The sequence below is a fragment of the Hetaerina americana genome, unplaced genomic scaffold (genome assembly GCF_022747635.1).
Source record: "Hetaerina americana unplaced genomic scaffold, ioHetAmer1.1.p SCAF_8, whole genome shotgun sequence".
NCBI lineage: Eukaryota > Metazoa > Arthropoda > Insecta > Odonata > Calopterygidae > Hetaerina > Hetaerina americana.
In genome coordinates this window covers 43,624,632-43,639,133 of record NW_027287427.1, presented here as the reverse complement: position 1 = coordinate 43,639,133, position 14,502 = coordinate 43,624,632, and the positions used below count along the sequence as shown (strand labels likewise).

General features: G+C 40.4%; 1 long non-coding RNA gene across 1 annotated transcript in view; it reads left to right on the top strand.

Moving 5' to 3' along the window:
• LOC139697970 (uncharacterized) overlaps positions 1 to 12,034 on the top strand; it is a 251,866-nt gene extending 239,832 nt beyond the window's left edge. Inside the window, exon 3 of the long non-coding RNA XR_011702837.1 lies at positions 11,895 to 12,034. This is a non-coding gene — a long non-coding RNA (uncharacterized lncRNA). The remainder of the gene's footprint in view (positions 1 to 11,894) is intronic.
• Positions 12,035 to 14,502: the final 2,468 nt, after the last annotated feature.

Here is a 14,502-nt window from a genome sequence, read left to right as displayed (position 1 = left end):
GGGTTTCATGAGTAATAGTTTGAAAATATTAATTTGCCTTGGAAGTTAAATGATATTTGCTTTATTTTTTAATATTATTTTGAGAAGTATGTACCCCTTAAGAGTATTAGAAAAAATTCTAGGTGAACACATGCATACGAGTTTAATTCCTAATTTGGGGTTTCGATCTATGCTACTGACGGAGTTCCGGACTTCCATCGCGAGAATATTCTTTTGTGATCCCCGGGATTGTTGTCCCTCCATCCCTCCGTGGAGATTTGTAATAATTGTAAATGTAATTCATCATTCCCCGGATTGGACGTTTTGAATATTCCTTGAATTTCCACGAACAATATTCCGCTGGTTTTAATTCCTAACAAAACGTATTTTGCTCGGACTTAATGAATGTCGCAAAGGACTTCAGACATCCTTGCGCTTCTCACATTCCTCGAGAAATGTTATCTCACTTGAGGCTAAGAATTAAGTAAATGCTATAAATAGTTCACCGTGTGTGCACGCGGAGGGAAATAGCATCATGCCATCCAGTAGGGCGTACGAAAAATATGCGGCGTCAATCAAACGGTGATAACTTGGAGTTTGACTATAATGTTTTCACTAAAGATTTGTATCCCAATAGACATTTCTGGAAATTTTGTGATCTTTTCCTCGCTCGAGCAGGCCGAAATGTAACCTGGGACGCAGGTGGAATATCCGCTTCGCAGATATCTGGTTGTTCCGAGGACATTTTTCCATATTACCAAACTGGGTAAAAAATAGGAATCTCTGAAAAACGAGGGTTCTTCAGACGAAACTGATGGTAAAGACGTGGAGCTCCAAGGTCTCTGAAATTCCTTTTCCCAAAATATTTTCTGTTCTCCGGCTTTGTTTTCAATTATGACAGTGAGTATTTGGGGCGTTTTTTTGAAAATCATTTCCCATGATAAAAACAGCATATTCTCACGATTCAAATGCTCTTTTGGAATACTCTATTGTTTCACTTCATCTTGATTCTAAAAATCATTAATACATAAGTTATGGTGAATGTCCTTCTTACATACATAGCTGGAAATAAACATATGTCACATGGATTCCATAAATGCAGTCTTTGCGTTGCGACTGTTTCGTTTTCATGCTTGAGCGAAAGATTCTTCCCTGAAAGCGACTTGTTGTCTTGTCGCGTAATCCAAGAAATTGAACGAAAATCTATCCAATGCAAATCGTTCATCGTTAAAACCGCAATGAGATCGACTATTATTGGAGAGTTTATTGAATGGATTCTCAATTTTTTCAACTAGAATTTCGTATTGGGCTTTTAATCTCCCCTAGATGGATGAGGTCCAATCCCACTTTAACGCATCTTGTAAGAAGTCCATAATACAGGCCACATAATATACAGGATATATACAAGATTCGAGATCCGTACCCCGAGCGTAGTGTTGCACGGCAGTTCGTTGCCCACGCGACCGGTTTGGCCTTTTCTCTCAATTAATAAAAATTAATTAAAATCACAGTAGTAAATATAAAAAGAATCTAAGTGATTTAAAATTATTCTTTTCATAGTTGATAAATGCTTTGATGAATTTACGACAACGGCCCATCAGAGAAGTCGCTATTCAAAAAATTTAATAAGGTTCAAATAATTTCAGCTGAATTTGAGCAAAATTGGCCCTTGGACGAAGTAAGTCTTTTCCATTTTATTGGAAAACCTAATAAGGGAGGTATTATAGCTAGGTCATGCCAGATTAAGATTCGATTAAGTGTATATACGACACTTGAGTTCACTCGTGGAACCAGGGGAATTTTAAAACTGGAAAATGAAAACTAAGTTGGACCAATCGAATGCGCACATAGAAGCAGGTGCTTACTCCCGCATCGATGTAATTAAATACACGTGCTCCCCACATAGTAGTCGCGATCACGACAATGGCATGATTAAGTAATTTTGTTCACATTCACGGCGTTGAGCTTTCCCTCTGTGGAATGTATCCATTGCGCAGGAAACTGACAAAAAACTTTTATAGCTGCGTATTTCCACTGCTACGTTTTTTTAATTGGAGTATTCTCGAAAATAGATGATTGCAGACAAACCGCCGTATTCGGAAAGAGTAAATGCGTCATTCCAGTTTTTAAATTATTTTTCGCAAATACCCACAGTTCTAAAATTTGTAATTCCACGCTTGACCTTAAAGAACTTATCCATTTCAGAAAGAAAAAAATGTAGCATGGCTAAAATTAAGGGGAATTAACAAATGTAGTTTTTTCTTTCCGTTGCCCACAGATTTGACGTAAATGCATTTTCCTCTGCAAAAATGTTCTTTCTGAAGTTAAATTTTGCAATTTGATTGATGCAAATTTTGACGATCGTGTCACATGCTCTTGTGATAACCCTCGCGGTGTTCCTAAAATAAAGGACTGTGGTAAAGGAGATAAATGTGGAAGAGGGAGGAAAAGAATATATATGTTGGACGGCAGGAAGTATGTGGAGTTGAAGGTTATTGTAATCCAGGTTTTAGAATATTAATTTAGCGACGTGTTATGGTGGAGGAAGGGAGAAGGTTGTCATTAGACATTCAAATAAAGCAAGAAAAGGGGACTCTGGGAGTTTTGATTGGTGATGGATTGTTGAAGACTGGATTTACGAGAGGTTAGACGGGTCGGCAATCACAATTTGTCTTTCTAGGTGAGGCTTACAACTGTAGCTGTTCGTATCCCTCGAAATTTTAGCGTAAACGGTATATTGCCTTAAAATAGCGTCATATTAGGTTGTGAATAGGTATTGGATCCATCTAAAACCTACCTTGGGTGGTAGATTACTCTAAATAATGATAAATAACTCTCATCGCGGTGCGTATCATGGATCAAGCCGTTTGAATTCATATAAGAAGTGACATCAAAGTCTAGTGACATTTTTTACGCCAGCCGTCACGGTGCCATCCGATTAAGGAAACGAGCCCCTTCTATTGAAGCGAACTGATCCTCTCCACCGCCCCCGTCGGACGAAATTCCGCAAATTCCTTCCGCCCACCCACCCAGGAAACGATGTCCGCCCACCCATTCTCTCTCTCTGCTAGGCCGCGCAATCCCCCCACTCCGCACCCAGCCATTCCCGCCCCTTTCGTCTGGCGTGCCTCCTTTTCGTCGGAAACGGTTCTCAGACCACACAGGGGGATGTCATTCAGGTGAGCGTAGGGCAAAGAAGTCTTTCGGAGCTTCTCGCGACTTCCTTATTTTTTTTCGAGGATAATTTTCTGCAGAGTGTCAACATGGTCCCATTCTTCACGTCGTCCGTAGTTTCTTCCCTTCCCTTCTCCTCGATCTTGACCCCGTCTCTACGCTCCCTTTAACGCCGCATTTATTCGCACGAGCTTCGTTTTCTAAAGATTCCGCCTCTCGTTCTTGACGTGTGCAAGATTTCCACGTTGTTGAGCAATGTGTAGGAATCTTACGGAATGATGGTGATCCAGGGTTTTCCCTCGATCGCGAATTACTCTTAATTGCTTCGAAAATTTGGGAATATGTGGGGAATGAGGCACATATTTTTTTAAAAAGTCGGGAACATGATATTTGAATCGGGAATTCTCAGTGATTACGATACCATTTATTACTTTGCGAGATCGGTTGTTATTTATTGTCGGCCATCGCAGGTGCAAAGTACCGAAAGGAGAGACTTCAGCTATACCAGTGGCACACGGAGCAAATGAGGGACGAACCACGTTGAAGATGCCTAATTTGATTCCAAACGCTAAATGAACCATAAGGAAAGAGGACTATATTTTTGAAGAAATTCTAAATGAATTCGGAAATGGGAGTGTAGAAGTTGCGTGTCGCCCAGTAATCGTAAGATAATACTCTTTAAGGAAAATTTCTTGATAATACCGAGGAGTTTTGTACTCCATCTGACTCAATTGTTTTGTTAGAACTCCCATAGCTATTCGTCCTCTTGCGAGGAAATCCTCTTGTATACTAGTTTCTCGAATTCACGAGCCACGTATTATTTTTCGTGATTCCTTCGTGGCTCCATTCCTTAAGTTGTTTTTCTGAATGGTTCCTTCGTTTACTTTTCGTGACTTCTTTCTTTCCTCGTCAAACTTTTGTCTCAGAATGTCGCGTTAGTGTTCCTAGAAGATCAAAGCAAATTAAAGTGTAGCAATGAAAACGTGTAAGTTGGGTGAATTTAATTAAATTACTCCATTAGAAACTTAAGCTAGTCTGTTCAGGAATTGTTCCAACTTCTCTTTATTGAGCCTATTTAGGGCTGCATGTGCGTTTATACTCTGGCTTTATTTCAAACTGGCCTGTGATCGGTTTTGTATCACATTCCACAAATTTGGAAGTCACAGTCGACGAACGTGAAGAAATTTTGGAGACAAAAAACTCTAAAGGAAAAAAACTTCGAGATTGGTTTCTGTGAGGTTATTTGGGTGATGTGATTCATTGTGAGCAGCCGTGTGTACTATATTTCTTCTGCGTGGTTTTGCTGTACCAATCGTTATTACTCTACGACTAAGTAGAGCATTAAACTTTAAATTGTCTAAATTCCACATTGCCTTAATAATAAGTGGGACTAATGGCATTTGTGACATGGAAGATATGGAAAGGCAGACCATTTACAAAATACGAGTAGTATCGTAATCCCGACAATTTTGGATGTGTGCATCCGTATACTGTCCCGAAAACAAGGAGGGCGCCCTCCTCGCGTCTTTTTGATCTTTAATTCGGTTTTTTTGATGATTGTAAAAGATAAAATGTTGAGTAATTAGGAAAAAACGTGTTAAATTACGCTGAATGACATACGGGTCTTTTGAAATGTTTTTCCGGGCGTTGCACCAGTAGAAATGTGGTGTTGGTTAATTCCCCGTGTAAAAATATATGCTCTCGCCGCCGTTATAACGGTTGTGTGTGTAGTACGTTGCCCGTCATCGTAACGGGTGAATGCGTATTACGTTATCTATCGTTTAGCCTACAATAGAACAATCAAAAGTCATTATCGAATGGACTTCTCCGTGTGTCGACACCTCAACGCCATTTCGGGACGTTGATTGCTGGACTGAGTCGCGAGCGTGTTGTTCTTCATCGCCTTGTTTCCTTATGCTCACCACGAGATATCTAATCATAGTTTCTCGTACGCGATTTGCTGAAAAGATGCCGTGGTGCTCGCTTGAAAAACTCTATGTTATAAAAGTATATTTCGCTAGTAATTGAGCGAGTCTCATTACGAGTAATGAGAAAGTTCTTAGTTCCCCACATTTGTGTGTGTCTAAGGGTTTTTTTTAACATTAACGCATGTAATTTACTTTCGAACTGGTTGTCGCCTAGCGGTGTTTGAGATTGCTTAGGTAAGAGACATTTTCGAAAGCTGGTCGTTATATAAATAGGATGGAAAGGTGAAAAGGATGGGCGAAGTATCACAGGCGGTAAATTTTTCGCAGTTTGTTTTATTTTCATAGATATGGTTGACCGTGCCGTTTATTCCTTTTATGTGACCTTTATGATTGCATTGGGAGAAACGCGAAATTTTGAAAATTAATTTCCTCCGTGGAAAAGTGGTGCATGGCATCTCTTTACGGAATGTAGAATTTTACCTCATTCGTTTGATGAGTGTCTATAAATCCGTTTTATAAGTAATTGTTTAATTTTATAGTTAAATTCACGCATTGGCTTGTGTATCGCCCGTCGAAATACGTATTTAACCCAAAAAATATTCGACTATATGAATATTATTTCTTTTACCACTACGCTGAGCTTAAGGGGGTGTTTTCATGTAAAATTATATGCTTCAATTCTATTGTGTAGTCTCTTTTGCCTAAGCTCGGGGAAAAGTTGTAGTATGTAGAGTTGTTATTGTTACTATAATCGGAGTTAATAAGAGTCAAATAGTAATTTAATTGACTCAAATGAAGAGGGTAAAAAAGAAACTTTAAACTTTCACAATAAAGATTTAATATTTCACGACCATGGTTTCGATGCTGTGCATCATCATCAGGTGATGCACAGCATCAAAACCATGGTCGTGAAATATTAAATCTTTATTGTGGAAGTGTCAAGTTTCTATTTTACCCTCATCATGGAGGAATTCCACACAGTTAAACCTGAAACTGCTATGACTCAAATGAAGATTAAAACTGTACGCATGATAGTAGCTATGGAAATGTGACCGTATCGTTGTCGAAAATGATAGGGGATTCATGATGTATATGGAGTGTGTTAATGTTAGAAATCATCAAATGACATGATAAATAACTCCGAAGGATAACTCTGATCGTAAAACCTGATTGGACGTTTTTCCAATTACGAGCACGTCACATTTGCATTGTTAAGTTTGTCATCCTAATCCCCACGTTGCAGCGCGCTGTCGTGGCGGCCCGCAGTGTATAACTTAGATTTAGATGGAATCGTAAACAAACACGAAGGAATCGGTCGAAGGTGCACCGGTCCCTTGAATTCTGTAACACTTGTTCCTTATGCCATTTTATGTATGCACATCGCTAGAAATTTGACGCACGAGTAAAAAGTATGATGCATACGACATTGCTGTTTATAAATTACCCATTCCTTTTCCTGGGAAACGTTTCCATTTTTCGAATCCAAATCCTTGCACCCTTGACCTTTTCTCTCCGGCGAAATGAAAGGATGATTCAGAGAAGACGTGGGGGTCGTCCGCTTCTTATCTCGTTCGGAAATTCCCTCGAAGCGGCCCCTCGTTTTCACGTATGAGTTGGCGCGTTGTGCGGAATACTCAGAGAATCGCTCCCGAACGCCCACCCGCCCTCGGAGGGTGATAAAATGATGCTCCCGACCCCCACGCACTCCCTCGCTCAATTTCAGCCATTGTTTATGTCCATATACCATCAGGAAATAAAAGCATTCGATTTCTGATTCTATTCTAAATGAAAATCGATTATTTACAAAACGAGGATCGATATTATGAATCAGTAATATATATCGATACGATGCTGGTTTTAATTATGTTGAGAATCGATTTTCCAGATTCTGTGTACAATTTCAGATTCACGTAGTTAGTTGGTTTAATCCAAAATCGGTCTGTTGAAATGGCCGATTTTTTACACTCGCACCTCACTCAATTTTTCGAAAACATTTCTTGAAAATCTGATAATTCAAATTTGATTTTTGGGTCAATTTCTTTGTGGGCCTCCAGTCTCGCATTTTGATCCGATATGCTCTGTTATTCTAGATTCGCTCACCTTTAATCTCATGTAGAGAGCAGGGGAGGTGTTGTATTTGCTTCACTGCAATCACTAAATTAATATTCTTCCAAGTTTGAACAGCTTAAATATACTATTAGAATTTTGGATGAGGGAGTTGGGCGGGGGAAAGACCACAAACCCCTAATCTAGGGTGATAGTCGGTCAGTTACATTTTCGTCAAGACCGTAGCCCGAGGGCGCTGGATAGAACGGTTTGTATACTGTTCCTTTCTGAAAAAGGCCCCATACGTCGGCCACTGTTAACGATAGGTTGATTAAGTTCCGATATTTTCAATTTCTGCGTGATTTAGTATATCCCGTGTTTAGATACTGCTAAAAATTTCACGACATTTTGAACGTTTTACTCACCACATATGCATTTCATGAATTTTCAAAGTGTTTCGTCGACAGCTGCTCCTTCGTATATTTGTCTAATATGACATCGATCCTGGACGATATAATTGTGTGTTTCTACCTTTTAATTAGTTTCGGCAAGTGGTTGACCTTTTCTGATGATTCCCGTGGAGGGAAATTAGCCCGCGGTTCGAGTATCGCGTTAAGCGTGCGTTCTTGATTTTTCTCCACTCAGGCGCGGGCGCGGATCGCTGTGCACACATGAGACATCCTCCTCCAACAGGGTAAATAAGATACCTCTCAGCGGAGTACCTGTGCGAAATTGAAATATGACCGTAAAATATTTTCCCAGTTCGTTATTTGCCCACGAGAACTTGAGCGTTCCACTTCCAATGGGCGTCTCCACGCTAGCTACGGTGAAAACAGATGCGGAATACCGCGGCACAGACTCGGCGTATGATAATGAGGCCATTAATAACTTCTTTCGACCTGGCAGGCTGGAAAATATTTCCAGGTCAGTTAAATATTATTTACGTTTTCCATTATTGGGGAGGTATTCCCATCTCGAGCTTCGCCTAAAGGCCAATCACATACATTTGTTAAACATCATACCAATATAAAAATGTTCTCTAGGCAAGGGAGAAACCATGAAAAATTGTCCGTTTTAAGCATGAAATCTCTTCCCTACGGAAAGAGATTACTCGCCTCTGTTGACAACGTGCCTCTATTGATTTTACTTCTCTAGTGATGCTCGTCGTCTGTATTTCAATGCTATGACTGGTTTACTGCTGGCCTCAATTCTTCTTCTCTATTCAGTGTTGATTAATTCTATCACACCTGACAGCTTTGCCGTTTTACGTCCTCAATTTGTCCTACTATGTACTTGTCTCTCGGTCTTTCTCGCTAGATCTCCCCTATAATTTTCGCTTCTCTTTGTGTTTATTTTAAGGAGTCCATTACGCATGTATACAATATACATTTACATATATGTATGCATATATGTGTATGTATATATTTTTATATATGTCTGTATAAATAAATAAATAAATATATATATATATATATATATATATATATATATATATATATATATATATATATATATATATATATATATATATATATGTACACACCCACACTAGTAATTAATCAATTGCCCCTCGAAGTTTTCCCAATTCACCTAATTCATAAATTTCAAAGAACTGCGGGAGATGCAGGGACAGGAACCTTTTGACGGAGTCATCCGCTAATATGGATTACAATGCATTTATTTTAGAGTGTAAAAACTCTGAAATTGTTGCATTGTGACACCTAATTCTTCTTTGCTGTCCAGTTCATAATGGTCCTCTCATATCTTGCTCTTCGATATACTCCTTCTGTCATCGCTTTGTCTGTCCATTTAATCTTCTATTTAGGATAGAAATGATGATAACAATTGTTATTTCCACTATGCTATTTTATTCAGGCGACCCAGGTTTCAGCACTTCGTGTCATATTCAAGTTGACTGGCCATTAAGGTTTTTTGTCGTTTCTTGGCTTTTTTTGTTCGTCGTAAAATGTCTTCGATATTCGCTGGGTAAAATTCTTTTCATTTGCGTAAGTTTCATGGGGGAAATGCAGATCGAATAATAAGGCTAATTCAGTTTATTTTACTAATTTCAAACAATGTCGTAATGCTCTTTTATTAAAACGTATGCATTAATTTCCCAAATTGTCGGTGAGCGAAGATGGGTCGCGTTATTTTACAGCGTGTACCCACGCGGTGAAGTTGAATGCATTCAGGTTTGATTTAAAATATAGACACGAGGCCGCCACTCAACGTAGAGCTGTAGACAACGTCCGGTATCCGTGTGCCCATTTATTTCCCTTATAAGTTTCATGGCCGGCAGCCCCATAAATCTCAATTGGTCCCCGGGAACCGCAAACGCACTCCCGGACGGATCCCGGAGTTATTTCTCGACATGGGTGACGTCTTTCATGATATCTTTTTCTTTCGACGCAGGCTCAACTCGACGTTGATGTTGTAAAGAAACGGCGTCTTCCGCTGCCTTTAACCTCCGCCTCTGAATTCGAAGTTCCCATTTTGTGGGGATGATGCCTCGAATGCCCTCCATTGCACCCATTGGATACGCTTGTATCGACCGGGAACTTCAGGACTTCCTCGAGTCTTCGGCTGATATGGGATCTAAACGTGTCCCAAATAACTTTGCGCACTCAGTTCGGAGTTGCTGTTTTAGATGTCGCCCTTATTGTGTTCCGTCTCGTTAGACTGAAGAATTCTCGTGAGGTTTATTTTCTTGCGAACAACCGTGGAATAATTACGCCATGCAATGGATTTGCCTGAGTCAGGCGGAATCGTCCATCTTTGCATGATGGGCGTCTTTATCTTTATTCTTTAACATTTTTTTGCGGGATACGTTCCAGTTTGGGTTGCATTATGAGCACCTTAAAACGCCGATGCTCTTAGTAAACATGGCTGTGAAGGGCCCTGTTTAAAATTAGGTAGAACTTACTCATAGGTTAAAAACAATACCTTTCAGTAAAATATATTTTAGTTATGATGTGAATTAGGATTTTTGTGGTCGCTGCACCGTACTTTTTTACTTAATTGTATGTTTGGCATACCTCTGTTTTTTCCATAGAAGTCCATTTCATTAGCGTCAAATTTTATGCAGATGGAATTCAAAATAATGTGGCCGTCAGTATCTTGGTAGTTTTTCCAAATGAAAGATGCAAATTCATTTTATTTGTAATAATTATACAATGAACACTTATTTACACAAATAAATTAGATTACGATCCATGTTAAGCAGCATTAAAATTCTCTGCTAATTAGAGCGTTACGGTGGTGCAAAATTATGCCGGGCACAGTTGGATGACTTGCAGAGGCCTGCATGTAAATTAATGATATTATGATGCGGACCCAGGATTACTTTATATCTAATTTTCCGGTCTTTTCTTTGCAAGCCTTGACACGATGGATAGCGAAAAATCATTTTTTTTCTAAATTTGCGATTGGAAAAGTATATTTATTCAGTGGCCGATGTGATATTTTTCGATACCTAAATGATGGATTGTGGAAAACATTCTGACACATTCGTGCATCTAACCTTAAACATTTACGGTTTTGGTATATTTTCTCCTGGATTAGCGATATGGTCAACGACACCCATCCCTACCTAAAACAGGATTGGGTTATTGTCCCTAATGAGTTGATCAATCTTATTTGCTGAAAAGAAAGAAGGGAGAAGCTGTATTATTATCCCACATTATATTGAATGTGTAATACTAAAATCCCACCTCTGATTCCCACCGTCGTATACTGTCTCTATTGATTAAAATGGCGTCCACTGCTGTCGCATTTACTTCGTAAACACCGTTCTGTCCCTCGTACCAAAGACCGTTCGGCACGAAATTCGGTGACAACCTATGCATTGAGGTTTGGAATCTGGAAAATTTTCGACATGGAAGCACGCCTTCCCTCTGTTCCTTTGATATTCCCCATGGTAAATAAACTGGTATTTAGTGATATTCCCAGGTGGAGGAGAGAGATCTCACCCAAAACCAAAAACAAGCTCCAAGGCGTGTGAACGTTACGCGTTCATGTTATAGGCACGTCACTTCCTATCCTTGTGTAATATTTCTTGTTACCCCACGAATCTCTAGGGAGCGAGAACGTCGCTCCGTTAGATATTTTGAACGGGCCTGTTCAAAGGTTCTCCCCACTCTACAGAGTTCAAACCCTGGACCCTTCATTACTCGTAAGCCGTATCATGATAGCGGCGGAGCCAGGAATTCAGGGAAATTTGTTAAAATACTCCTTAAATCAAGGTATTCCATGGGAAGGATCCCGTCATCCTCAAAAAATTCCAATGAAAATATTTTTTTAACTAGTGCCTTGATGTCATGCTCGCTTCATTTAACTTTTAGTTTTGATCCTGAGAACTTGCGTGTATTTTGTATCTTAACAACTGTAAATAGGAAACCAAACCATAAATTGATTTTTTTTATTCACTCAAAGGCATTTTCATATTTGTTTGCCTCCATCTAAAAATTATACCGTACTTAACTCGGGATTCTTCGAAATATCTTGCGTTAGCGAACACTGTTAACTTGACGAATATTATTGCTTGAGAGCCAAAAAAGGACCTTATTTCAAGATCTTTAGGATATGAAAAGTAGGAGAAATTTGGTGGACCAACAATCCGAAATTTAGGCAGTTTTAGGGGCTTTTACTATACAGCTTCAGTGGATACGCTATACCCTTTCGCCTTGATAAATAAACAAGTTGAGTGAATGAAATGTGTTGCTTCGTTTGCTGTATGTATTAATCTTCTCCCTCCTCTCTCTTTCTCAGCGTGGAGCGCGATCGCCTTCGGGAGAAGGAGCGACAGGCCCGCGCGCAGATGTCTTCACAGGCGGCCGAGGAACAGGACATCCGTCACCTAGGCCTCCACCTCCAGGAACTCTCGCCGTCCCCTGTGGTGATCCCGGTGGCGGGCCTGGGGGCCGGGGGCGGCCCCGGGGGCGTGGCGGCCGTCGCGGGCGGGGCGGGGGGCGGCGGCGGCAGCGGGATGCCCCTCTTCGCAGCTCCCGTGAGGGTGAGTAGGCGGTGGTCTCCGCCCCATCTTCTCCAGTTTTCTTTCTCTCTCCTTTTCCTTCGTCTTTTTTCCTCCCCTTCCCTCTTCTCTCCCCCGTCGTCCTCTTCCGCGCGAGGGTTGTTTTGCGGTCGCCAGGCGCAAGGACTCCCGGTGAAGGACTCAGTTCGTTTTTATTTTTGCTATCAAATAATACAATGTTGCAGATGCAAGTGGTGAGGGAGGTCGAAGGAGGGGGGGAGTGTTCGTTTTTTTGCTGTTTCCGCGGCTGGGGTTGGTTTACTGTTTTATTTATTGCGGCCGCGAGGACGTAACGGTCTCGAGTCATTTTAAATGAAGCTTCTCGGTAATAAACGCGGGTTGGGGCAATTCATTGGGTTTAAATGCCTATTCATACCGGTGCGTGTAGTGCTCTTTATGTGTGTGTGCATATTTAAATGTCGTGGTGTGGCTTGCGACCGCATTTCGAATTCGCCAGTGCACTCCGGTACGTATCTCGAGGAGCAGGTTTGCAAACGACACCACTAATTTCTCTGACGACGCTCTGGCTTAACGCGTCGGAATGTTCCATTGAGGGAAAAGAGTTCAGGGTTTTATAAATTCATGAAATCAATTTATTTCGTGGATCTCCACCATTTCGGGAAGACGGCCACCGTATGGATACTGGAAGTCATACGCGTGCTGGATCTAAGTATACAAAAATATTATAAATGGGTTTTAGTAAAAATATTAATTTTTCCTAGAATCTACGGGATGGATGCTACCCCTACCACTATATAGGGTTCGATCCGGTCCCGCGTACCAATGTGGAGCCGCGGTTACACCCAGGAATTTCATGAATTGTCGAATCTTAAGCGTTTTTCAATAGCTCATGTTTATTATGTTGCTTAAACTTCTGTTTTAATCATAGCTGTCATTGTCGTTTCTTGTTATCAAGTTTTTATTTGTGGCAGCATCCTTGGTATAGCTTTCCCCCAGAGCGATATTCTTCAAGAGAATAAATGAAAGACGTATATATGTAATAGGTAATTGCTATCACATTTCTACGTCTTGCATCTTGTTGTCCTGTTACCAGTTATTATAAAATTCGTACTTTATACTAAATGAGGAGGGATACTATATAATATACCCACAGTTTGACCATGAGAAACAAGTTATCGGTGATTACTTGGAAAAATTGAAAGTGTCCCTTATTCCGGTTACGTACCGTAAACAGTAGGCGTACGAGCCCATATATGGAATAGGCTACGCGGCGGAAATATCTTTGGTGTAGACAAGCTTCCGTGTCCGAGAAACAGATGGAATTCTTGCTAACTAGCCTTCTCCGTAATCTGTCCACTTTCCCTGGAAGCTTTCTGGAGATGCGATCTGCTTTGCCGACGAGTGGGTGATTTCGAAGAATTCTTTACGTGGTGATACAAGACCCCGGCATCCCTTCGATTGGTAAGATGAAGCTCATTAGACACAAGCCCTAAACCTCGTTTATTTGCTGGCGATTAAAATTTAATACTTTGAATTTAGATTAAGTGCGAGTCTGTTTCGTCTAAAGAGAATAATTAACGTGTTTTGATAATCCCAATCGAATCTTCGCTTAGAATGATATTGGAAAATCTTGAAATCGGAAAGCTACCCCGGTAAGTTGTTAATTAATTGCCGAAACCCGATGTGTGGAGAGTAGGGTACGACGATAATGTAATTACTTTGCTGTAAGATGGCGGGAAAGATTAACGGAGCGATTCGCAGCGCGTTCACATGAGTTTCAAATCCGTGTTTTTGTTCTGGGTATCCTACGCAGTCTCTATTACAATCTCCTCGATCTCATTGTGGCCGCGTCTCCCTGTGGTGGAATATTTCGCACCGGCAACCACATAAGTTGTTGAATCATGATCGTAAGGTCGTATGACAATTATTAATTTAAGTGAGGCTTCAATTGTGGGAACGCGTTCGAAATCCTTTAAGACCGACTCATACCTTAACGAATGAGTCACGCGTTAACATTACAATGGGCTCTAGCATGTAGTGCGTTTTTAACAATTACATTCAAATTTCGATCAGTACATGATTGCATCTCTAGGCTCATTGCAAAAGAATGCAGTTAAACCTTAAGGTTTCTAAACGCATGCCAAATTTTTGGTGACAGTAATGAGTGCGTATATGAACTCGAAAATTGGTCCACGTGAGTAATTAATGCACGCCCCTCTTCAATACTGCTCCGAATTTTTATGAATTCTGTATTGTTGTAATACTTATACTTAGTTACGCGTTCTACGGTATAATTTTGGATGAAGAAAACTAACCATCGCTACACTTAAAAAAAAACCTCGTCTAACAACCTTACCCCATACACTGCAATAAACCTCTCTCCTA